We start from the raw sequence: 26,722 nt of genomic DNA, 5'->3' as shown, positions 1-26,722 counted from the left end.
GTAAATTACTCTCCTTCAGAAATTTTCAACAACATCACCCCCCTCCACCCCCCCCCCCCGATGAACAATTAGCCCCATTTTAGGTTGTGCCATTAAAACTATGGGAAATGTACATTTAGTTAATAAAATCACATAAATTAATTTCTCTTCACTTGATTCTGTTTGTTTCTGTGTATTTATTTAGGCATATTAAACCTTAAAGATATATTATCCTAATATTCAACCATTGTGTAACTAAGATAATAGATTGGAAAATGTTTGAAATGTACTGTTAGCAACTCCAGTTCTTACCTGGCACCTGCAACATCAACACCAACCATCAACTGTCCGTTCAACATCAACACTTCATCTCGAATTTTAATCTTCTCACACCTTGCGGCAGGACTGTGCTTCTCGACTTCTGTAACCCAGATATAGCCAACATCCAGCATAGGCCCTTTGCTATCTTTCTTTTTCTTCCTACTCTTTTTGCTGTCATGCTCACTTGGAGAATCCCAATAGATTGGGACATTCCCAAAACGCACTCCAAGATCATTTTTGTCTCCTTCTGCTCTGATCAAGTAAGCTACAGAAATTTCAAAATCTTCTTTTTCCTTTTTACCTGGTTGTCTGGCACTTGCTCCCACTCCAAAATTCAAGTGTATGTATTCACAAAGCATCTGAATAGCTGACTGGCACAGTTGAAGTCCGGGAGTTTCCTGTTCTTCCTTCAGTCTAATGTCCAGCCAGTGTTCTAGGAGAGGAAGATAGAGCTTGGCACTTTCTGAAGTTATTGGCATTGTGGGTCACCCAGTATTCACACATTATCTAAAATCCCAGCCACTGGAAAACATATTGAAATCTGTCAGGTCATAAATCTTCAAGGAATTGTGGTTGTTCTCTTTAGGGAACACAACACAGTTTAGGCTCAAATGGCATCAAAGATCAGCAAGAAATCTTCCTCAGTGCTTCATGATGTTGGGAAAGAATATTGGACAACAAAACGAATACAATGGTATGCCAGAGGTTACATGGGGAGAGGCAGCTCAAATCCATGAACTGAAAAAGTAACGTCACTGACAATGAGCAGCATATGATTTGGAATACCGCAGAAGAAAATGGTTGGTCATCTTTATCTGCATCTTTAAAAAGAGAAAAACACAATTCATGTAACAGTTGAAAACATAACACAAGAAGACAGTTCAAGAATTACTTTATGACATTTTCAATTATATTCATGAAATAATAATTGCATTTATTACTTTTGTTAACTTTTTTTAAAAATACAGTCAATTTTCCCCAGACAAGAGAGTAATTCATGTTGTGAGGGGCAAGAGAGATATAGAGAGAAGGAGAGACATATCCTGAGTATAGAGTTAATAGGAGCCATTGATAATAGGCAAGCCTTCATCCTATTTCTATTGTATCTGTATTGATATCACAAAACCCCCAGCCTTCTATTGATGTCACAAGCCACAATCAAGAGTTGAAATCACCAGAACGTGCTTGTGTCAACAAAGACCACTATCAATTAGAATTGCAGCTGCATGATGCTTACACAGGAATTTGACCTGATGGGTTCTTGAAATTAACCACAGTTTACACAGACTCCAATTGATTATATTGAAGTTGCAATAGGAGAAATGCTGATCTTCGACATACATATACAGAAATGTATTTGTTCAATGTTGGGTCAGGTAGCAAATATGGCATGGCCATTAGCCAAATGAACAATGGAACACAATCAGCCACTTTGAGACAATTGAGACAAAGGGTTGAGATAACAGGAATCCACATCAACACTTTGACAGGCACATCAAAACAATAAACTGAGACATGCTGATGAGATATAGATAAGAGGTAAAATATCATGAATATACTGTAAACCAGCATGAAATTTACTAGTCAGCTGAGAACAGCCAATGACAAAAAGCAGACAAGATATGAATGAGCCAGGCATTTCAAGCACAATACATTTGAGAGTTAAGGCTCAACGACCATTGTAACATGAAAGTACCAAGAGGATCCACAATAATTTGATGAATGTATTATAACATTAATATCCCACTGTCGCTAAGCTACTTCAACTATTGTTAGCATCTAGAAACATGCTTAAATATGGGTAAGTGGTTTAGGGATTATTCTAGAGTTATGAAATTATGGATAGTAGATATTAATTAAAATGAGAACCAGTCTTCAGGAAATAAAACATGTTCACAATTTAACTTCAACTGATACTTTAAGGTCATCAAAACTAATAGTTGGGTGAGATCAGGGAAGGCATTAAGTGGCCATCTGCTGTATTGACACATCGTTAAAGGCATATCCCTGCCACTTAATACGAAGTTCAGGACAGGTCTGTTTTGCCACTTAATATTCTGGCTAGTTGTATATTCAGGGAGCCATCCCTCATCACCAACAAAAGAGGTATATTTTAGGTGTCTGGAGTTTGTGCTGAGAAGCTTTTGGACCAGCCACCAGTATTGAATATTCAAAGCAGTTCTGTTAGTTGGGATGTGCAACCATTGTAAATATGTAATTCTGTAAAGTTACCTGTCTACATTCAAAATATTAAAGTTAAGTAGGTGATTATAGCCATTCAAACTGTAATTAATAGTTTATTGTTATCTTTGTGTTTAAAAAGTATAAAACATTGTGTTGGGAGACAATTCCAGATTCTCTCCAGAAGATCTACTGTGTTGAATAAAGACTTCTATATCTCCCAGTTACAGCTTCTGCGTGGCTCAGTTTAGTCAGTTACAAGTGGCAATTACCAATGATTTTAGCTGGGAAGAGAGATAAGATAAACATCTTCTCAGTATTTTTGGTGAGGTATAATGGTAGAGTATTAATAAAGTCCCAGAAAGATACAGAATTGTGAAATAAAGGTGCAAGTCAGTTACTCTTTAATTTCCCTTTTTTATGCATCATTTGAGGGTCCTATTGTTATAGGTGTAAACACAGTGGTGCAAGTATCCAAGGTAATTTGGACTTTTAAAAGAATTCACAGGGCAATCCATACCACTGATAATAGTCCTGTGAGTCCTGAAACATCCATTACCTGTTAGAACATTTAGGGAAAGCATATACTAAAGCCAAAAGAAAAGAAAGAGTATTCATTCTGTACTATTTCATTTCATAGCAACTAGTTCAAGAACACAAAAGACATATATCCTGTATGTAGACCTGGAAAGTTGGATTACATTAAATTACAGCATCAAATGTAGCAAGTTATCATCTCCATAAAAAACTGAGTCAGGCATGGCTTTAATTCTAGTATCTAAGTCCAATGTTCAAGCCCCATGCCAAAAGATGAGCACCAAGATTTAAGTGACTCTTCAAAATAGTATTTTTTTTAAGTGTATCAACTTTAAGTCACCAACTGTACCATTTATAATGAAGAACAAGTAAATTATTATGAATCTTTTGGATACAAGTGTGGAAGTAATATTGTATTCCAGTAATTTACTTTGTAAATGAATTGGGTTTGCAGTTTATTACAGGACAAATACTGACAACATACAGCTGACTTATTAGTGGAAAAGGACCCCTGGTGCAAACAGGACAGTGAGTACAAAACTGCTCCTTTCCTACAGTAAGACTCATTTTAATCACTGTCTGGCAACATTGGATGGATTCAATTCTCAAAATCCTTCTCATTTGGTTCACTGTGAAAAAAATACTGTTACCTTAAAGTGGGAACACAAACAAATCCAAAACCCTTAACTCCATATGAAAGCAATTTATGCAGTCAAGATTTTTTTTAGTGACGCTGTGTAAGCTGGTAACAATTTCTGTATTTTCTTGTGCTGTTCTTTGGTATTATCTAATCGTGCATTTGTTATTAGCATAAACTACCAAACTAAATTGGACTTTATTGTGCTTCTGTCTTCAGGCTACAGGTGTTTTAAATAAAAAGGGGCACTGAATCTGACTCCATAAAATCACAGCATGTGCTTCCGTTAATGTAACCCGATTTCCACCTCTCACTGCTGGAGCGCACGTCGTATTTTATATGCTTTTTGAGAGACTTTTACAAAATGGATTTGCATGCATTTCCTAGAACTTTCTGCATATACAATGTGCATCACTGTTAATAAGTCTGGCAACCCTGTATTAATTTTGACCCCTGAAATTGCAGACAAAGATTGATTCCTTGAGTATGAGATATCTTTTTCCATGTGCAGCATTGTGTCTTGACACTTTGACCTCCCAGTCCGAATGCAACCTTTTGAGCTCTAATCTTTTAAACTATTCCAATAAAGTTTGAAACAAGTTTGAAAAATGCTATCTCCTGCTTGTCAACAATCATCTGGGATTAACACTGACACTGATAGCTACAGAATTTAGCTACAATTATCATTCCTTTCATTACAGTGGGCATTGTAGTTTGATGAGCATTCAGCGGGGTCTGGAAAGAATAAGGACAGCTGAAAGGTCTCAACCTGAAACATCAACCTTTCCCTCCGCAGATGCTGCCGAACCTGTTGAATTCCTCCAGCATCTTGTTTGTTGCTCCAGATTCAGCAGCAGCAGTCTCTTGTGTCTACAGTGGAGATCTGGATTGGTATCCCAATCACTAGAGGGCAGCAGAAGTTGGATCTCAACCCTTCTTTGTATGTGACAATTCTTTCCTTTTTGTGACCGGCATATTTATCTTGGTTACAATTTCTATTTTAATTTTACTTTGGGTTGTATCAGTAGCTTTTTAAAAAGATATACTGTACTTTCTCCTTTTGTATTATTTCTCATGAATTTCTGTACATGGAGTGTCTTTGCACCCTCCATTACTTGCAACTTTTGATTTTGGTATATTATTTATCTCATTTGATACTTTTCTTCATATACCCTTTTTCTAATTAGCAGCATGCAGTTAATTTAAGACACTACTCCCTCTGTGTGATGGTTATCATGTTTGTCCCTATGATCTTCCCCAACTTTACTCTCTTTTACATTCTTACTGAAATGTCTGTTTAGTTTTTGCTGCCCCTACCCCCTAACAGAGAGCTTCACCTACCTGCTAACACTAGAACCATTGAAGTAAGCCAGTAAACAAAGGATTGCAGCTGCAATGGCAGGATCCTGGCAATAGCATCAGTTGGACACGCATCTCCTACCTTATGAGGTGTCATGACAAAATATGGCTCAAGAAACTAAAGGCCAAGAATTGCTTGAAACTATACCTGCTATTCCACTGTAATAGCTGGAAGTGAGAAGCAGTGGGATTCTGTGGGGAACTAAATCAAGGTCTGCAATGAATTTTAAGTGAGATCAATAGACCTGGAGGGAAGAGCCTGAGCAACAACATGAAAACTGTAGTCCCCGGTATACAAGTCAGAGGCAGACACAGAGAAAGAAGACATCCTAAAGAATCATCAGTTATACTGGGCATTGGCAAGAGTGCTGTGAACAATATTGGTGCCTTAGTTAGGGAAGGATGTTAACGCCTTGGAAACAGTTCAGTTAAAGTTTATTAGACTAATAACTGGGTCAGGCAGGATTATATCTTCTGGAGTTTAGAAGAGTGAAAGGGGACTTGGTTAAACACACAAGATCCTGAGGAGTCTTGACAGGGTGGATGTGGAGAGGATGTTTCATCTTATGGGAGAATCTAGAACTGGAATTAATTGTTTAAAAATTGGTTGCATTCTGTCAATGTTTCTAAAAGTCCTCTATAGAAAGAAACATGGATTCAGCCCCAAAATATTTTTCAGATTGCAAAAATCCATTGAATTAAGTAGCTAAAAAAAATCTGTTATCACATTAAAGGCAGTTTATTGCTCCCAAAATCTATTTGCTTAACAGATCCTCATTAAAAGACTGTAACTGGGAATCCAAAAGTGCTTGAAAGACATATAAATAATAAAGGAATAAGGAATAATGACAAAATGACAATGTACATGGATGCATATGGCACATTTAAGGTACTAATTGAGTACTTTGCATGTCCTCACCAGGGAGAGCATGCTTCCTAAGTATTAGCGGAGGAGATAGTTGAGTTAAAAATTAAAAGCAGAGGTATTAGAAAGATTGGCAGAACTTAAAGAGTTATACAGCAAAGAAAGAGGCCATTCAGCCCAACATGAACTCACCAACCAAAGTGCCTACTTGAGCTAGTCCCATTTGCCTGTATTTGGCCCATATCCCTCTAAACTACTCCTACTCCTGTCCAAATGTCTTTTAAATGTTATAATTATAGCTGCCTCTTTCACTTACTATGGCAGTTTGTTCCATACATCCTCCATCCTCTCTGTGTAAAACTTCCCCCTCAGATCCCCTTAACATCTTTCCCCTCACAGCTTAAACCTGTGCCTTCTAGGTTTAGACTTCCCTGCCCTAGGAAAAAGACTGTGACCATCCACTTATCTATGCCCCTCATGATTTTATAAACCTCAGCCTCCTTTGCTCCAGGTAAAACAGTCCCAGCCTATCCAGTCTCTACAATTAACTCAAGCCTTCCAGTGCTGGCATCATCCTCACGAATCTTTTCTGCATTCGCTCTAGCTTAATCACATCCTTCCTGTAGCATTGTGACCAGAGCTGCAAACAATACTCCAAGTGCAGTCTCACCAATGCCTTGTACAGCGTAACATGACGTCCCAACTCCCATACTCAATGTGCTAACTGTTGAAGGCAAGCATACTATACGCCTTCTTCACCACCATATCTTCTTGTGTCTTCACTTTCAAGGAACTCTGTTGAACAGCACTCCCCAGGGCCCTGCCGTTCACTGTGTATGTCCTGCCCTGGTTTAACTTCCCAAAATGCATCACTTCACACAGCTCTGAGTTAAATTCCATCTGCCATTCCTTGGCCCACTTTCCCTGCTGATCTAGTAAGTAATTCACAAGGACTAAACAGGATGCATCCAAGGGAAACTCAGCTGGAAATTCTGGCGGTATTGACCACAATCTTCCAATGCTCTCTGGATGCAGGGTGGTGCCAGAAGACTGGAGAATAGCAAATGTTACTTCCTTGTTCAAAAAAAGGGAGTAAAGGTGAGCAAAACAATTATAGGCCAGTTGGTTCAATCTCAATGAATGGGAAAACATTTAGAAACAGTGATCCAGAACAGGATTAATGCTCACCTGGAGGAAAATGAATTAAGGCAAACCAGCACAGATTTGTTAAGGACAAGTTGTGCTTAACCAAGGATAAGATTTTTTGATGTAGTAATGCAGTCCATGTGGTGTGCATTGTCTGCCAAAGGCTTTTGATAAAGTGCTACATTACAGGCTTATCAGTAAAATTGAAGCACATGGCATAGAAGGGATATTGCTAGCCTGAATATGAAATTGTGTAAGTAATAGATAAAGGAGCTGAATAATTGTTTTTCAGGTAGGAGGAAGGATAGGAGGAAAGATACTGGCATTCTCTAGGGGTTGGTTTTGGGATCATTGCTTCTTTTTCATCTATTTTAATATGACCTAGACTGGAGGTGCAAGCCACAATTTCTTAAGTTTGCAGAAGACATGAAACTTGTTAGTACTGTGAAGTGCAATGAGCATAAATTGCAGCAGGGTATGAATAGGCTGGTGGAACTACAGTTGTTTAATGCAGAAAAATTTGAGGTAATGCATTTGGTAGAAAGAACGAGAGATAATATAGAATAAAGAGGTTCAGGAGCAGAGGGACCTCAATGCACAAATTATTGAAAGCACCAGAAAGCAGTTGAGATAGCAGTAAATAAGATAAGCAATTTTCTGGGTTTTATCATGAGAAGCGTAAAGTATAATATTGGGGGAGTTATGCTTAACTTTTATGAAACATTGGTCTGGCCTCAACTGGAATATTGGGTTCATTGCTGGTCACCACATTATAGGATGTATTGATGAAGTTAAATGAGGGAGGTTGGATGGAGCATAAAGATCAGTATGGACCTGTTGGACTGTATTGTCCATGTCTGTGCTCCAGAGAGGATGTAAGATTTTCTCAGGGTTGGCAGTAGATTGGGAGAGGAGTTCAGAGGTGGGCAAAAGGCATAGATGTCAAAGTGGTACTGAAAATAGTAGAAGAATTGTAGGGAGGAAGGGATCTGAGTGGGCAGCAGAGCAAAGACTCAGCCAGTCAGAAGACAGAGAGTTCCAAACCTGCTTGTTTCCTCGGATGGCAGGGGTGGGGGAGGTGGAGGTGATGGAAAATCTCCATTTGTTAAGTACAGCTATATTTTAATTATAATCTGGGTTTTCCAAATGCACTACTGCCTTTACAGTAGTTACCCCTATTCCACAATCATGTGCTCCAACAGTCTGCCTTAAAGCTGGCTATGGCCCCATTGGGCAGGGACTGAACAGTTGTGCATGACATTAGAGCTGACCACCCCCAATGACAGCAATGGTAGAATTTCTCAAAGGAAATTCCTATTCACGACATTGAAGAACTTAATTAAAGACAAATGCGAAGATGACACAAGATCTTGGCAAACAAATGAGACAGAGACGCTATGACATGAGGAAATAATAAATTCAGGAACTAATACAGAAACTTTAATTCGTGTGCAAAATGATAACATTACAAGCCATCCAGATATCTATTACCATCGATAGTAAAAGATCTAATATTACTACCAGCTTTTTTCTTGATTGTCTTAATCCACGTCTTTACTGTGAATATGGTTCTACAACACTATTAGTAACATCAAAAAGTTTGAGTTCACCACCTTGCTGTGAACTACTTAAAGCTGCAACATGTATCACTCAGCCATATTTAATTCTGTCAAGTATCAATTTGGAACACAATAACAACTACCATACCTCATGAACTTTGCGAGTTTAATAGGGATTATTGGGTTTTGTACATTGAGGCATTTTCCATGTTCCCTATTGAACACATCATAGCAGTTATAACAACACAATAACAAGGCCTTCATTGTATTCTGAAAACTAAAGCAGCAACATAGTTGCTCTGTGTTACAGTAAAAGACCTTACATTATGCAGGCCTCCTTTAAACTGGCCAGAAATCTGTTGTCACTAACAGCTTACTAAAGAATTGAAAATACAGACCTGAGAATTTCAAGTCTCCACAGATGCCTGGGAATCACCTGTTTGAAGTATTTTCCTTTGCTTTCAGGCAATGCTGGTTTGCCACAGTTTTCGGACTATACCAGTCAGCAGAGAGAAAAAAATAAAAAATAAAACAAAGTGTTACTAAAATGTTTGGCTCCACCCTTGGCAAAATGCCTTAAAACAGTTTCTCAGTTTTTATACTTTCTTTTGTCAGTTGAGTATCACATGCATTGGCACTGAGACAACAGTGCCCCTTTTCAATAAATGTACGGCTGTAAGTCTAAAATGAATATTTGCTGAGAGTTGCAAATCAATCTCATCCTGTAAATATAATTTTTTTAAGATTCTTACAATACCAACAAGTATTTCATTTCAGTCGTACCTATTAAATATGTACAAATCTTCCAAGTGAACACAAAAGTAGTGAAACACAGTCTCACTCTCCCCACCATCCCACACAAGAGTATGCTGCAAATTATTATCTTAACATTTTGTTATACATGAAACCACACACATTTTTCTTAAACAAGGGAGCTGAATGGACATACTAGAATTAATACATCCTCAGATCATTGGTTATAATTCTAAACTGAAAGCAGTAAATAATAAGTCTTTAGGATTGGCTGGGATTGGAAAGTACTTTGCCGTTTGTTGCATCCTCAGAACTGGCTGATAGTGTTATCTTTGCCTATAAAAAGCTAATTAACTACATATGTGCATATTCACAGCTGTATTTTCCACTTTAGAAGTGTTTAAGTTTTTTTAATCAAAATTCTTCTCTCACACAATAGTATACAAGGTACAGTTTATGTGTAATAATAGATTGAGTCTTACAACATTTGGAGATGGTCTTGTGGACTGACTAGTGGTGATAAACAGTGGTTGTCTTCAAATTTATTCCACTAATGCCCTTTGTATTGAAGTCTGATGAATCCTGAATGTTGCTGTCACAGCTTTGAGTGTTCCATGGGATAAAGTGCTAGTACAGCATTGATGATTATTTTACCCTTTTGCAGGTTGCTAATTCCTACTGGATAACTTAACTGGATATGAGTAGCACCATTGTCATCATAATAATCTTCAAACCACCAATATTCCTGCCAATGGCAGGCAACTCACCTCCAGAAGGGAGGGATGTATCTGTTGCAAGACTTGGAATCCTGTAACCATGATGCAGAGACCATTTCCTTTGAGCAAACTGGACAGGGAATCTGTTTCTTTAAAAATGTTGAAATTTGTGCTGTTCGGGACCACAACTGATCACCTTTCCTTTTTCAGGGTAAAGGTTGACGAGAAATGTTGAGAAGAAAACAAACCCACGTATAGTCACTATGATTTGTTCAGTTTTTTTGTAGAACAACCAACTATTTCAGATTGTGTTTCAAGGGATATTGAAACAGCTATAACTTTTTGAGTCAAATTCCACTTCTTAACAGAATAATTTATGCTAATATCATCTTCTATCATGATAAGAAATAGAAGGGAAAAAAACATGTTCATATAAATATATACCCTTTGGCTGCCTTCTGCACCCTGCCCCATCATTGCTGTCATCTTATCTGAACTTGCGTGTTACCAGAATTTATTCAGGATAGGATAAATAGTCTTCAGAAGAAAGAAGGCCAAGATGAGTTGGGGGCTTTTGAGTTAATTAATGAGTTTAACAGAGTAGAAGGAAAATGTTTCCACTTCCAAAGGAGTGCAGAACCAAGGAATATAAATAAAGAATTGTCCCCATAAATGGAGAAGGAAATGCCAGAGAGATAGTATTCTGCAAAGAATGTGGCATGTGCTACCGTAAGGAATATTGGAAGTAAGTTGCAGAAATGCATTTGGGAAACAGAGGAGTAAGCTTAAGGAGACAGAGACAAAGATATGGTGAAACAGTTAGATGAAGGAAATTGGAAGAAGAGTCATGGGAGAATAAATGCTGGCAAAGGCCAGTTGGGCCAAATAGCACTGTATATTCAATATAAAATTTAACACAGCACCACATAGCAATATTAAGACAGATGACAAAAGCTTGGTCAAGAGATAGGCTTTAAGGAACATCTTGAAGGGAGACAGTGAGTAAGAAAGGTTTCCAACAGAAATTCCAGATCAAAAGCAAGCTTGCTGAAGAGATGGTGGGTTGAAGGAAATTAGGGATGTGGAATAGGCCAGAACGGAAGGAATGCGGGGCTTTTGGATAACTGTGGCCTGGAGAAGGTGATCTTGCTAGGGAGGGACAAAGCCTGGATGTTATTAAGGGCAAGGATATTATTAAATTTCCAGGAGCCAATGTAGGCAGTAAATACAAGGGTGATAGGGAAATCAGACTTGGTGTGAGGTAAGGACGGCTGCAGATTAGATCAACTGCAGATTAGGAAAGATGGAAGTTGACAGAATGCCCAGAAGATTAAGAATACAGGTAATGAAAGAATGGTTTAATGATGCATCAGTTGAAAGATGAATGTAGACATTAAAGAACTTGGGGAGCTTCTTATGCAAGCATTCAGTTCCCTTTCCAGAACCCAGTGCAGGTAAAGAGGAGGTTACAGCAGTATGCATCTCTACTCAGTAGCCAATTGAGTTATCATCATTGGCCTTCTGAGCCAAATGGTTTTTCATTTTAATGCAGGGAAACTAAATAGACAATCAAGTGATATTGTTGTTTTAATATTTCTCCATATAGTGGAGACTACAAACACAATACCTCACGTGGCAAGTTCACAAAGTATCAGGAAAAGACTCCAAAAATGAAGAAAAATCACTGGACCATAAGTTGACATGAATAAACTCAGGATTACATAACATTTTACAGGTATTTTGAAATTACAATAACATAAATTCCAACGTATCAAAGGTTTAGGCTTTGAAAAAAAATACTTTTGCACTTGTATTCTGTTGTCACAACCTGACATTTCCCTGAAAGATTTTCATTATTTTTCTCAATGTTATAAAGGAAAATTCAAGAATGGAATAGGAGCTTATGAAAAGAAATGGGTTAATAATCCTAAAGGAGAAGTTTTTGTTTTTGGAAGCACAGTTTGCACAGATTGTACATGTCTGTCTCTGGACTCTTTCATTTCTCTTGCTATACTGTTTGCAAAGAGCCGATACATCACCAACACCTTGATCAGCTTTCCTAAAGGTTGATTTTCTCTCTCTATGACCTGTAATATTTCCAAGCAAAATTAATCTGGCCAAACTCAATCTATTTCATACCATTCACTGCCCACAACATGAAAGTACTTACATTTCTTACTATGCTGCACAAAAGGGGAACTGAAAGATGTTACATTGGCCACAGTCAGGAGGCGATCCTTAAATCACAAATATTGACTTTCAGATGCAAAATTAAGCAAAAGTCCCATGAAAGTACCCATGAGAGCACTTGGAAGACATTGAGAATTCTTTTGGTATTCTGATCAGTATTTATCCTCAGATATTGTCACCAAATCATATAATTAATATTATTGAATATAGCTTGGTTTCATTAGCAGCAAGTTGACTTCCATCCTTGCTTAAGATAAGATTTCTTTATTAGTCATATATACATCAAAACACCAATGAAATGCATCTTTTGTGTAGTGGTCTGGGGGCAGCCTGCAAGTGTCGTCATGCTTCCAGTGCCAACATAGCATGCCCACAACTTCCTAACCCGTATGTCTTTGGAACGTGGGAGGAAACCGGAGCACTCAGAGGAAACCAACGCAGTCACGGGGAGAACATACCATCTCCTTACAGACAGCGGCTGGAATTGAACCTGGGTCGCTGGCGCTGTAATATGCTACACTACCATACCTCCCCTGCTTATATGACAGTGACTATACTTTGGAAGTATTTAATGATAGTGAAAATCTTTTAGATGCCCTGAGATATGACATTTTCTTTCAAGAGGAAGTCATCTGTGAATTGGTCCCCAAACGATGACCCTGCCTTCAAAAAAAAAGCAAGTCAGTTTTAGCAATATAAACACAACGAGAGGCACAAAATGAAGGAGTGTCTTATGATTAACCTTTGCAGGTCTGATTGGAAAGGACTTTATCCTTACATTACAAAAGGGAAACTAGTTCGTAGTCCAACACTCTCAATGTTCAAAAAAGGGGGCATTTTTTTAAAAAGTTGATACAAAAATTAACCATTCCAGGAGAAAAATTGCTGAAGCTGAAAATCTTACTTAAGCAACAGAAGCAGAAAATTCTGGAATATTTGCAATTATTTTCTCTTTAACCGTTGCCTGAACTGCTGCATTTTTCTTGGCCAACTTGTCCACCTTATAGGAAATGAGATGAAAAACACTGTGATGCTGGAGAAACTCAGCAGGCCAGGCAGCATCCGTGGAGAAAAGTAGACAGTCAATGTTTCAGGTCAGGACCCTTCTTCAGGGCTGAAGGAAGGAAAGGGGAAGCCCAATATATAGGAGGGAAAAGCAAAGCAGTGAGAGGTGGACAAAAGAGGGGAGGCAGGGTGGGCACAAAGTGGCGATAGGTAGATCCAGGTAAGAGATAGCGATAGGCGGGTGCGGGGGAAGAAGGGAGAGCAGATCCACCAAAGCGAGGAAGGTCAACGGCTGTGGAACCGAGTCTAAGTGAGCACTTGGTCGAGGAGCCGGAGAGCAGAGGAGATCACAGAGGTGGAGCAGTGAGAGACTCACAAAGCTCCCGAAGAGAGGAAGAAAACTTCTTCAAAGTGGGCATCCTTGAAGAGACTTCGTAGTGGAGCAGTAATACTGAGAAACAAAGGACTGCAGATGCTGGAATCTAGATGAAAAATACGATGATGCTGGAGGAACTCAGCAGGCCAGGCAGCATCCATGGGGAAAAGCAGATGGTCAATGTTTTAGAATCACTGACCATTAGGTCCAAGGATGCTCCAGATCAAGACCTGTACACAATCAAGGGTCCTAGGTCACAGCAAAAGCCACACTTCCAACCATCTCCCCAATTGTGTTAAATTTGCTAGCTGAGCATTGTATCATTTGAATTCCATCTAATAGTTGTCATATGTCCTGAGCTTTTAGAATCCACATTTCACAAAGTTCATGTTAAAGATTCGATTCGCTCACTTAAAAGCAGCAATGCAAAATGATCAAAAAGTTAAATAAGGTGGGCTGTTAAGTATTCTTTCTTTTCTTCAGGTGGGACATTTTCTAAGAATAAGGAATTGGAATGTCTCTTTGCACCAGACAAATAAACATTTGTGAATGGAAATATTCAACACTTACACATGTTTTCTTGTACTAAACCACTACAGTTCACCTGAGTTGTGTTACTAATAAAGACCTATTTGTCCTGGCAATAGTTTAATTAATCAGCAGTAAACTATTTCACTTAATTCTCCCAGGATGTTAGAGCTGAATTAGAACTGTGTTTCTGAATACAAATGCCTCTTTGAAAGATCAATGTTATAGCCACACAATGGGAAGAGAATAATGAGACTGGAGTCCTCTCTCCTTTCCGATGCATAAACATGCATATATGACTACCCTGTAACACAAGCTGGAGCAATCCTCTCTACAATTGTGCCCGTAGGTTTAATTAACACTATTCTTCAGTTGATCACCAGGAATCATGCTTGGGTGATATGTCCAGCTTTTCCTTCCATCTTTCCAGAAATCAAACACTTTGTCAAAACTACCGATAGTGTATGCCAGAAACTAAAAATCAGTGAGGATCAAATTCAAACCTGGAATTGCTAACCCCAGCATTATTTCAATTGAACTACATCTAATATTTTTTTTACATATATAGTTGCCTGTGGCTAAGTATCAATAATCCTAATGAGTACTAGTAGAATGATGGCACTAAACACCAGTGGTAAATATATAGTTCAGCAGTGAAGTTTGTAAACAACTCACAATCACAATTGGAAATAATGACAGTTTGCGTTAGTATATAATGAAATCAAATTTAATAGTCTCAGGTGGTTATATCTAGACTACTGTTTATATTTAAATTACTATTTGGCAATGTGAAAATGCCCACAGGCCATGTTGCAATGACTTACACAAGTGGCATTTGAATATCACATTAAATATATATTTTAATAAATGAATAAGAATTTCCATGTCTATGATGCACTGCTCAGACCATTTGTTTTGCTATTATTTCTGTCTGCAATGGAAATCCTGCTGTGGAGAATGAAGTGGTTCTTTGGGTCAGAAGATATGTGATCCTATAACAGAAAAGAGCAAAATCTTTCATTTATATAGTACTGTTAGGGTAGGTAAGTACCTCAGCATTTAACAGGAGCATTATCAAACAAAATTTGACTCTAGTCCATGAATAGAAATGTTAGGACACCTGATCAAAAGTTTTTAAAAAGTTCGTAAAGAGGCAGAGAGATCTATAGTGGAAATTTTAGAGCGTAGGGACTGGCCATTGAATGTATGGCCACCAGTGAAATAGGTTTTAAAATGCTGTATGCACAGATGGACAGAATTCAAGAAGTGAAGGATCTTGTATATCTATAGGGCTGGAGAAATTTAGAAGGCATCAAGGCTGATTTGAAAACAAGGACAGGAATTCCTCAAATGAAAAATTATGCCATGGGCAGATGCGGAGGGAATGTAGAGCAGTGATGAATAGAATGGTGCCACCTTGGACGTCAGGACAACCTTTAGCAAGTGTAGCATCAAAGACCCCTGGTAAAGCTAATATCAATGGGCATCAGGGAAAACACTTCACTAGTTGAGTCATACTTCACTTAAAGGAAGATGGTTGTGGATGTTGGAGATAGTCATCCCAGCCCCAGGATATCGCTGCAGGAGTTCTTCTGGGTAGTTTACTAAACCCAACCACTTTCATACTGCTGCATCAATGAAGTTCCTTCCATCATAAGATCATTAGCGTGATGTGCATTGATGATTGCACATGTTCAATGTTCAATTCTATTTACAACTCCTCAGAAACTGATACAGTCCATGCCTACATGACAAAGACCTAGATAACATTTCAGCATGGTTTGGCAAGTAACAATTACACCATGCAAGCGCCAGATAATAACTTCCAAAGAAGGAATCCAACCATCTACCCTTGATATTCAATGGCATTATCATCATCGAAACCCAAACCATCAACAAGCCGTAAGTGACCATTATCCAGAGTCTTAAATGGACCAGTCAAGAGAATGCAATGACTAGAAAAGCAAGTGAGAAGCTAGTATCCTGTGATGAGTGACAAACCCCAAAGCTTTTCTGCCATCTACAAAGCACAAACCACTTGCCTGATTTAGCTGTCAAGTGTCTACCTAATTTAAACTCAAAAATCTCCTTCATTAATTCCAACTCCACTTTCATTCTCCTTCAGACTTCACCTCCAGTGCAATAACAACAACAATATTAAACCAGTATGATGATGTAAGCTCTTCTGATCAGACAGCTGTGAATACTGTTAATCAGAAGCAAAAACAGAGAACATTAGAAACACAACGCACAGACATCATCTAAAAAGACAGCCAAGAAGTTGACATTTTAGGACTGTACCCTTCACAGAACTATTGGTAATTTTTAATGCAAATAGAGCACAGAGAATGTGACAACTAGAATGATCACAAAATTCTGGGTAGTCCACTGAGGCTGGTACATAACTGAGGCTGGTACATGTGGCAGTAGTTGTGTTGCCACATTATTACGCAATAGGAAGAAAGTGCAAAAAGCACTCCTTCATTCTGATTTTAGAGCAATTAAATCTACCCTGTGGCTAAAAGATTTGCACATCCTCAGTCGGTACCATCAGGCTCATTGTTTTAACAATCTGAGTTTTTTTTCCGTTTAACTGACAACAGCTGTGCGTGAGCTCCTCCAAGTGGCTAACATAGGTACTGGTGTTTATATGTATGGACTGGCTGACAATTTAACAAAAACTGGTTGACACAGATACTGGCTGATATGAATGAACCTAAAAACATTATAAATTCTTATTACTATACAGTTTGTTTGATGGAAGTAACAGGTTGACTTTGCCATGTCCTTCACAGACTACAGATTTAGTGACTACTTTTACTAAGTAAAAGAATATATAAATGATATCATAACTCAGTTGTGTACTGCAAATACCTTGGCGCTAATGTTGCCCAGGACCTCTGCCAGTCTCCAGCTACGTAACCGTAATGAGAGGATTACTCACATCCCCAGAAACACAGTCTGTGCCATTTCTAGGAATTTCCAATTTGGCTGATAAAAGCTTGACTTCATCCAGATCATTAGCACCTCTTAAGTATTCATTGGCTCACCATGGCAATAGTGTAATCATTTACAAGATGCATTGCAAGAAACTACCAAAGCTTCTTCAACAAAACCTCTGATGCCAGTGATTTCTAATGGCTTGAGGAACAAGGGGAGCAGGCAGATAGGAACATCATCACCTACAAATTTTTTCCAAGTCACAGAATATCCTGACATAGAAATATACTGCTACTTTTTTCATTGTCGCTGGGTCAAAATATTGAATAAGCACCTGGTAAGTGCCTCACACGTAGACTGCAGCTGTTCAACAATGGGCAATAAATACTGTCCTTTTCAGCAACAGTCAAGCCAAATTACACTGTACACAGTGAAGTATTATTTTCAAATGCAAACAGAATTATTGGAAAAACACAATGGCATTGTCCTGGCTACAGTTAAAGTGATATTTTGTTATCAGTATTCCAGTTTGGAAAGACAGGTCCATATATTTTCAGTCAAGTAGAATATGTCCACACCAATGATTCCAGGAACTAGAGAGTATGAATGCAAGATACATTAATGAAACATTATCCCTTCCCAGAATAAGGTTTTGAATGTGTTTTCCTTCCCGACTTGAAGTTGCTGTGATCAATGAACTTTGTAGCCTCTTTTATAATAGTGGTTTAAAGGTCCTTTTAACACAACAGTGCAATGTTGGTGACTGCCTGAACTTGTCGAAATAAAAATATTTTAAGAAAAATGCTACCTAATTTAATATCATAGAGCAGGATTAATGCATTATTTTAGGAGTAGAATCATGAAAAAGAAAAAATGCTCCCAGGACACAAAAGGAACTCTTCACTGATAACTCCAAGTACTGTCCTTTCATTTCCCAGGGACTAAAATTCCATGGGTTGAGCACCTGGGTATAAGTGGCCTTGAGTGTTGAGAATTTTGGCCATTGATCCTGCGTGACTCACTAGGATCCAGGAGTTCTCTTATGGCAATGGCAGATGCTCATGTCACTTTGCGTACATCTTGGATACCTCACATTAAAGTTGTTAGGTGTAGGCCAAGGATCAGCCACTTGCTCCCCACCAATATGGTCACTCCCAAGAAGGCAAAGCACAACTTTCTATGGAGAGTTTAAAAAGAAGTTGGGGATGGCCACAGAGTTACACGTTTAGGGGAGACCATATACTTTAAAGATTAGAAAGTAGTCATTGAAAACTGAGGTGTGTAGGAACTTGAGTGGTGAATCTCTGGAATTCTCTAACCCAGAGGGTTGCAGAGGCTAGATTACTGGGGATATTTAAAGATGAAGTAAATATTTTTGAAAGGTCATGGAATTGAGATATTTGGGGAACTGGCACAGAAGAGGAGATGAGGCCTGAGGCAGATCAACCATGATCATATTGAATGATGGGGCAGGCTTGAGGGGCCAGGTGGCCTACTCCTGTTCCTATTTTCTTCTGTGTTCTTGTGTAAATCTTTCCATAAATTCCTGTGCAATATTAGCAATAAAGCTCCTATCAGGGAATTCCTGTTTGATGTGAATTCTTGTAACTAGCAAACCCATAAATAATTGCTATTATGTCCAAATTGCTATGTCCATATTAGCTAGGGGAGCATGAAACAGCAAAGTTTTTATTTCTGTGGCTTTACTGATAAGCAAGACTATGGCTCTATGGCAAACTACTGCTGCTATCAAAGTAACCATAGTGAATACTAATTCACAGCACACAAACCAAGATCAATCTCTCCATACAGTTGATAGCACAGTACAATAGAAGGTCAAGCAGTATTAATTTGGAATCCATATACATTTTTGGAGGCTCCACCCCCCAAATATTCCTCATCTAAAAATAGCACAACAGAAGCCCAAGTCTTGCCAGTTTATTAATCTACCAGCTGATCATATTTGCCTTTACCTCAGTGCCATGTAAGCTCTGCACCACAGTCTTAACACTCAGTCACCTTCCTGACCTGTTTCTTTAAAGTTCCTGCAGAGGAATTTCCTGTGAGGAAGCTGCCTGAATAGATTCTGGAGTCAATCAGAGTTTATTTGTTCGTTGCTGAGGAAGTTTTCAAATTGCCAGGAGCTTGCAAGTTTCCCTTCTAGGTCAGAAACAATAGCAACAATAGTTGTTAAAATATTTCTGAGTGGTACATCTGGAATCTGAAGTGTGATAAATATTCTGAAAACTCTTTTATATGTTTTATAATATATATTTAAATAGAAGAGAGAAATTCATTTATTCATGGACCTCTGATCCAATAGGTGAGAAATCCTTTGTACTCCTTGGTCTATTATATTTGGAATGTGCATATTGTACGGTATATAGTTTTTTTTTTACAATGTGGCCAAGATGAAAATATGTTGACTAGCAACAGGGCATTAGCAGTAGTCAACTGTTTATGAATGAAGAATTGGTGTAGAGGTTATTGGGTTAATACTGAATTAATTCTATACATAGTGGCTGGGGAAAAAATGCTGTCTAGTTTGCAGTATTGCCCCCTCCCTTGTCCTCAAGTTCCCTTTCGTTTCTCAGCTTCTCCTCATAATGTGGGGCAGAATTGCCCTCAACTAAAATGAAGGGAGTAGCACCAGCCACTGTACCAAATCTCTTTCAACCTCACTAAACCCTTTAATGCTATCACAGGAGGGACTGCATAACACCCAAAATTCAGCTGCACACAAAGGTTGTCTCTATCTCAAGTTTGCTCCACAAGGGGATCGTGTAGTCTACTAGAAAGTAGTAGCCACAAGAAAATAGGAACAGGAGTAGGCTACATGGTCCCTCAAGCAATAACACTAACCAACAAATCTACAACAGAACCATTGTTAGTGAACACTAGTGTCAAACAAGACTGCATCATTGCCCTAATAGGTTTTTCAATCTTTCTCACCCACAATGGTACACCTCACCTCCAACAAGAGAGTGGAGTAAATCTTCAAAGCTAACAGGAAACTGTTCAACCCATGGCAACCACACTCCAGAGCCAACATTACCCAAACCTCAGCAACTGAGCTACAAAAGGCAGACAATGCTTGGGCTTGCACATGCACAGAGGCACCCAAAACATCATCACCTTGTTCACTGAAATATATGAGAGGATGGGCCATGCTCTACATATGTAAGACATCCTTTATCAGCCTGCCCCTGCTGAACTACACTGCCCTCTGACAATAGATTCATGATGAGACCCGGGAAATCAAGGACCATTTCTAAATATGGGAGTCACTTCTCAGCAAAGGCAGACATTGATGATGAAGTTCACCACTGTCTTCAATGCACCAGCATAGTCTTTGAAGATCAAGACCTCATACCTGGCACAACATTCAATGCCGACTGGGCAGCAGAAATCCTGCCTTTCTATATACTTCTGAAACTTGGACTATCAGGGTACAGAAAAAAATATCATCAATGCTGTATCTGCAAGATTACCTATGCTCCGTGATGGATCAAAGTGAAGAAGGACCATTTGGAATGGTATGGAGAACCTCCAGGCCTTGCATCAAGAACGCACATAAACTATGTGCAAGCAGCAGATGGATAGCACCATGCACATGCCCATCAGCTGTTTCCTGCCCCAACTCTGGAAGAGTCTGGGGTTCCCACATTGGCCTCATGAGCTACCTCAGAACCCATAAAACTGGAGTGGAGGCAAGATATCATCAATCCCAAGGGACTGTCTAAGAAGAAGGAGGAGCATAAGAAGATGAAGGAAGAAGAAAAAGGAGAAGAAGAAGAAGTAGTACGACCTTGGTACACTGTCTTACCAGACACTGCTGTTTGTTTTGAGAACGGCTTCATTCAATAAATGTGTTCTATCATTAGCTCTGCTTAATCTGAGTGACAATACAGGTCATCTCCAGGTTATGGCAGGATTCCGTTCCTTTGAACTGTTCATAACCCAAACAGTTCGCAAGTCGGAGATGCAGCCATGAACCAAGTTCCCAAGTGGCAGAAGATGCCTGCAGCTCCACAGCAACCAGCAAATCCATCCTGCTGCTCTCCCAAATGCTTGTTCATCTGTACAGGCTGTACACAAGTCAAGCATTCAAAAGCTGGGGAGGACCTGTACTTGCAGCAACACCAAAGACATGCATATTCACTATAAAATGGTTATGCAGCACACAGCACAGAGTCAAAGAGACATAGAGCAATACAGCACTGATACAGGCCCTTCGGCCCAATGAGTCCATGCCGACCATGATGCTTACCCATCTAGTCCCAATTCCCTGCATTCAGCCCATATCCCTCTAAGCCCCGCCCCTGCATGTACCTGTCCAAGTGTTTCTTAAATGATACTATTGTACCTGCCTCAGCCACTTCCTCTGGCAGCTCATTCCATGTACTCACTAACCTCTGCGTGAAAAAGTTGCCCAGCAAGTCCCTTCTAAATCTTTCCAGTCTCACCCTAAATCTATGACCCCTAGTTTTGGACTCCCCTACCCTGGGGAAAAGACTGCTACCGTCCACTTTATCTATGCCCTTCATGATTTTATAAACCTCTATAAGATCACCCTTCATTCTCCTACACGCCAAGGAATAAAGACCTAGCCTGGCCAACCACTCCCTATAACTCAGGCCTTCTATTCCTGGCAACATCCTCGTAAATCTTTTCCTCACTCTTTCCAGTTTAACCACGTCTTTCCTACAACAGTGACCAAACTGTACACAGTACTCCAAGTGCAGCCTCACCAACGACTTATACAATTTCAACATAATGTCCCAACTCCTATACTCAGTGCCCTGACTGAAGAAGGCCAGTGTGCTAAATGCCTTTTTCACAATAACAAATCTCGAGGTCTGGTTAGTCAAATAATGATGGACTCCTCCACAGCAGTCCAGGCAGTAGAATCATTGCTTCAGATTACCAGTAGTTTGATCTCATATTTCTTGTGGCAGCTTGGCCCTTATCGTACACATATCCTGATTGTCGGTTGCCAATCAAAGTCCTGAGTCATCTCCTCGGCTTGCTACCCTGTAGCCTCCTTCTGGTTTAACCTGGTAGCCAAAATATAGCTGGCTCAGAGAAATGTTGTGGAATGACTGCAGTCAAAATGCCTGCACTCGTTTGCATGATATACTGCATAAGGTCACACATCAGCTACAATTTCATGAAGCAGAATCCTTTGCAGATCAGGTATGGAGTAGTGTTGACATGAGGTAAATGAAAAGCAATGTGCATGCAGTCAATGGTGTTACACACTGTGAAGAAGCCTCAATCCTTGCAAACACACTCTAGCAAAAGAAAGTTAAATGAAGTTCTCTATCTTTGAAGTAAAATATTGCAAACAGCAGTATCTTGCCGAAATCTTCAGTTGCAGCCTGTAAAAACTAGGTCACAAAAGGTCACCGCTTCTGTCACCTTGAGAGTTACTGGAAATGCAGTCCTTGCCCTTCTAAGAATTTACTGTCATGGTGGCAGCAGCTGGTAGAATTTCTGTGACGCCCTCCTTAGTGAAGCACAGAATATCTGAAACATTGTACAGGCAGGAGAATGACTCTCTAAATACTCCTGGCAAATATTCCCAGCTGCTGAGAGCTGTACTACTGCACCTCTGTTTCCTCTCCTTTTCAGCAGCTTGTCTTGTTCTGACTAGCCGCTTCCTCTTCTCCCGCCATGTTCTATTCCAAGAGGAAGGCTGCCTCACACTGTCTGGAAGCAACTGGTTTCTGCGTAAACCTTGAATTCATCGAGTGCTACTTCTGTACCCACCACCACACTCTAAAGAAACTATACAAAGTTCCATGGCGACACCATTATCGAGTGGACAGTCAGAGACTTTTTCCCAGGGCAACAATGGCTAACACGAGGGGACATAATTTTAAGGTGATTGGAGGAAGGTATAAGGGGGATGTCAGGGGTAAGTTTTTTTTTAAACACAGAGAGTGGTGGGTGCCAGCAGAGGTTGTGGGCGCAGATACATTTGGGATGTTTAAGAGACTCTTAGATAGACAGATGAATGACAGAAAAATAGGGGGCTGTGTGGGAGGGAAGGGTTAGATAATCTTAGAGCAGGATAAAATGTCGGCACAACATTGTGGGCTGAAGGGCCTGTACTGTGCTGTAGCGTTCTATGTTCTATGACACAAGAGACTGCAGATGCTGAGATCTGGAGCACAAAACAAACTGCTGGAGGAACACAGTACGTCAGGCAGCATTTGTCCAGTCCAATCCAGATGAAGGGTCTCAACCCAAAACATTGACTGTCCATTTCCCTCCACAGGAGCTGCTTGCCCATTGAGTTCCTCCAGCAGTTTGTTTTTTTTATACAACTTTCCAAGTCAGCAGAATTGAAACAATAGCCAGAATCAACCGACAAATAACAAGCAAGTGGCTGATAATCCCTCTAAATTCCACGCTCCTTAACATCGCAGTCACTAGTGCAAGGTTAAGAGGTAAAAAGTAGAACATGCTGGAAATGCTCAGCAGCAGAGTCTATGGACAGAGAAACAGAGTCATTGTTTCCTCTGGCTGACTTTCCATCAGAACTGGGAAATGAGTGGCTGGAATGTGTGGATCTCCCAAATGGCAGCTATTGGTATCTAATCAGAAACATTATCTGCCTGCACCTCTCTACCTATTTCCAACAGGCTCAGGATGCAGAAACCAACCCCTTAATCAATATTATACCCAACACTTTTTGCTCTACAAAGGCTGTTTTTAGGAACATTGAAATGTTATACCTCTCTTAAATAACTGGATACTGTCAAGCCCAAAATCATGTCTATTATTAGCAAACAGAAATAGATGCTAGTTAAAATTTAAAAAATGAAAGAAATGGAATACATAATCCTATCAGTGTATATAGAATTCAACTATGACAATGCCTTTACTCCTTGTGTATTAGCTCATTTTTAAATCTTTGCCCAAGAATCACTATTCTAATTGTACCACGGAAGATTATTCATCTGCATTCTCAGTGTATGCTGACCTAGGCCTTTAAGGCTGGATACTACCATATCATAGTAATCTGAAAAAGGTGTTTGCTTTTTCCATCTCCTGGAGAAATAAATCTCTCGAACTGTACATGTCAGATTTCCTTTCGAGCATAACAGGGTTTAAAGGACTTAGCTTGAAATCAGGTCTAACCTCAGGGTGATCATTATCTGATTCAATTTTCAATGTTTTCCCCTGAAGTTGCTGAGATATGCTGGAATGCAATTCATTAAAGCCAACAATGCTTCAATGTCTGATAATCCTTCATCAGATAAATTTGCCAGCTCTTCTCTGCCAAGAGGAGCCATGCTAAACATAATGCAAATTTTGGAAGTCAGCCTGGACAGCAACTCTCTGACCTGTACTACTTCTGAGTGGAGCTGCCAGTCATTCATGAAATTACCCTTCAAGTCTTAACAATAGGTATTGAAAGCACAGTTAAATCACTACAGCCAAGCCTAATTGTGTCCTCCTCCATTATCCATAAATCCAGCTTTTCCACATTGTAACAGTGGATATTATTTGGTCTTGGGATTCCTGGTAGATTTTCTCTTCCTTAACCCAGAAGCACAGCAGGCCATGATAAAGTCAGGGAATTGATCAAGGCAATTTTGTTTATGCGCAGTCTTAATGCCCTATTAATTTTAAAAACTAATTCAACAGAGCAAAAGAAATTTTCTCCGTTGTTTTTTTATTTCAAAATAAACTTTATTCATAATAAAAGACAAACTATATACAATTATAAAAAAGTGCAAGCCTTTACTTTCTTGTACAGATCATTCATTAGTGTTAAAAACAGCACCTATGCCATACATGTGGCTCCCTGGGGGCTACCCAGTCCCATATTTACAATACTTAAGGGGCTTTCTCGCCTGACTGCGCCCCTCCCTCTCCAGTGGCAGAAGAACCCTATACTGTAGTCCTTCCCCACCGAGCCTTTGCGTCGGCTGCACCCAGCTTCAGTGCATCCCTCAGCACGTATTCCTGCAGCCTGGAATGTGCCAGTCGGCAGCATTCCCCTACGGACATCTCGCAGTGCTGGGAGACCAACAAGTTTCGGGCAGACCAAAGGGCGTCTTCCACCGAGTTGATGACCTTCCAGCAGCAGTTGATGTCCGTCTGTGTGTGTGTCCCCGGGAACAGCCCGTAGATCAGAGAATCCTCTGTTACTCAGCTGCTAGGGATGAACCATGACAAGGACCCTTGCATCTTTCGCCACACTCTCCTTGCAAACCCATAGCCTGCAAAGAGGTGGCGACCGTCTCGTCCCCAGCGCAGTCCTGCCGGGGCAGCACATGCTGGGAGTGAGGTTCCGACCATACAGGAAGGATCTGACTGGGAGGGCCCCTCTCACTGCCAGCCAAGCAAGGTCTTGGTGCTTGTTGGTGAGTTCTGGCGATGAGGCATTCTGCCAGATGGTCTGGACAGTCTGCTCAGGGAACCATCCCACAATATCCATTGAGTCCTTCTCCTGCAGTGTCTGCAGGATGTTCCATGCTGACCACTGCCTGATGGACTTGTGGTCAAAGGTGTTAGTCTAGAAGTACTTTTCCATGAAGGACAGGTAGCGCGGCAGCGTCCAGCTGACTGGGATGTTGTGTGGCCACGGAGCCAGGCCTATCCTTCGCAACAGCAGGGACAGGTAGAACCTCAGTACGTAGTGACACTTGGTGCCCACGTACTTGGGTTCCACGCCCAGCCTGATGCAGCCGCAGACGAAGGTGGTCGTCAGGATGAGGGCGACATTGGGGACACCTTTACCCCCATTGTCCAGGGACTTGTGCATGATGACCCATCAGACCCGCTCCATCTTGGATCCCCAGATGAACTGGAAGACGGCACGGGTGATTTCCAAGCTGGAGGAGCGAGGAACAGGCCACACCTGCGCCAAGTACAGCAGCCCTGGCATTATTTTGATGAAAGGTCAGCTCTAGCCTAAAGAAACACTGCATTTTTCCAGTGCTGATCTTTCATTAAAGTCATGGTGAGTGATCAAGAGAAATCATCTCCAACCTCAATCCTGGTCAGTGAAAGATTCAATACACTCCACTGAAAACTGCAGGAGTGTATTATAATTTGCCCTCGGTTAAAGAAAAAGGAAATTTGCCAGGGCTCCTCTTTACAACTCCTATCCAGTAACCACTGCAGCCTGTTAGATGTTGGGTGAGGTTAGCACGGGGCTCTGTCCTGTCCTGTCACCAGTCAGTTCCTAACAACCTGTAGCTGTGAAAGAACAAGAGGTTGAGGTGTTAGTGATAGTCCCTTCTGACACCTCACCTTTTGGCATCAAGTTATTCACTTTATCTTTGGCTTCTCCCACTTGCCAGAATCGCTACTGTAGAGGTGCCCAGAAGGTGCAGCAGTACAGCAAATGCCACAGTGGTTGCTCATCGATGTACAAACATATCCTACTAACATGCAAAACCTCTACAGGAAGGATAATTTAGTCGGGGCCAGAATTGAATCCTTTCAATGTCCCAGCCATCAAGTCAGCACGGAACACTTTTGCACAAAAGGGATCTGGGTGTCCTTGTACACCAGTCACTGTAAAGCTGCATGCAGGTATAGCAAGCAGCTAAGGCAGCAAACAGTGTGCCAGCCTTCAGGACTGATACAGGATTTCGACCTGAAATG

General features: G+C 40.2%; 1 long non-coding RNA gene across 1 annotated transcript in view; it reads right to left on the bottom strand.

Annotated features, from left to right (window-relative positions):
- Positions 1–297: 297 nt before the first annotated feature.
- Positions 298–26,722, bottom strand: part of LOC127567491 (uncharacterized) — a 97,857-nt gene continuing 71,432 nt past the window's right edge. Inside the window, exons 2-3 of the long non-coding RNA XR_007955884.1 lie at positions 8,983–9,077; positions 298–1,121 (exon numbers count right to left, since the gene is read on the bottom strand). This is a non-coding gene — a long non-coding RNA (uncharacterized LOC127567491). The remainder of the gene's footprint in view (positions 1,122–8,982; positions 9,078–26,722) is intronic.

Source organism: Pristis pectinata, chromosome 2 (assembly GCF_009764475.1).
Source record: "Pristis pectinata isolate sPriPec2 chromosome 2, sPriPec2.1.pri, whole genome shotgun sequence".
Classification (NCBI taxonomy): domain Eukaryota; kingdom Metazoa; phylum Chordata; class Chondrichthyes; order Rhinopristiformes; family Pristidae; genus Pristis; species Pristis pectinata.
This window is presented reverse-complemented; position numbering and strand designations above follow the sequence as displayed.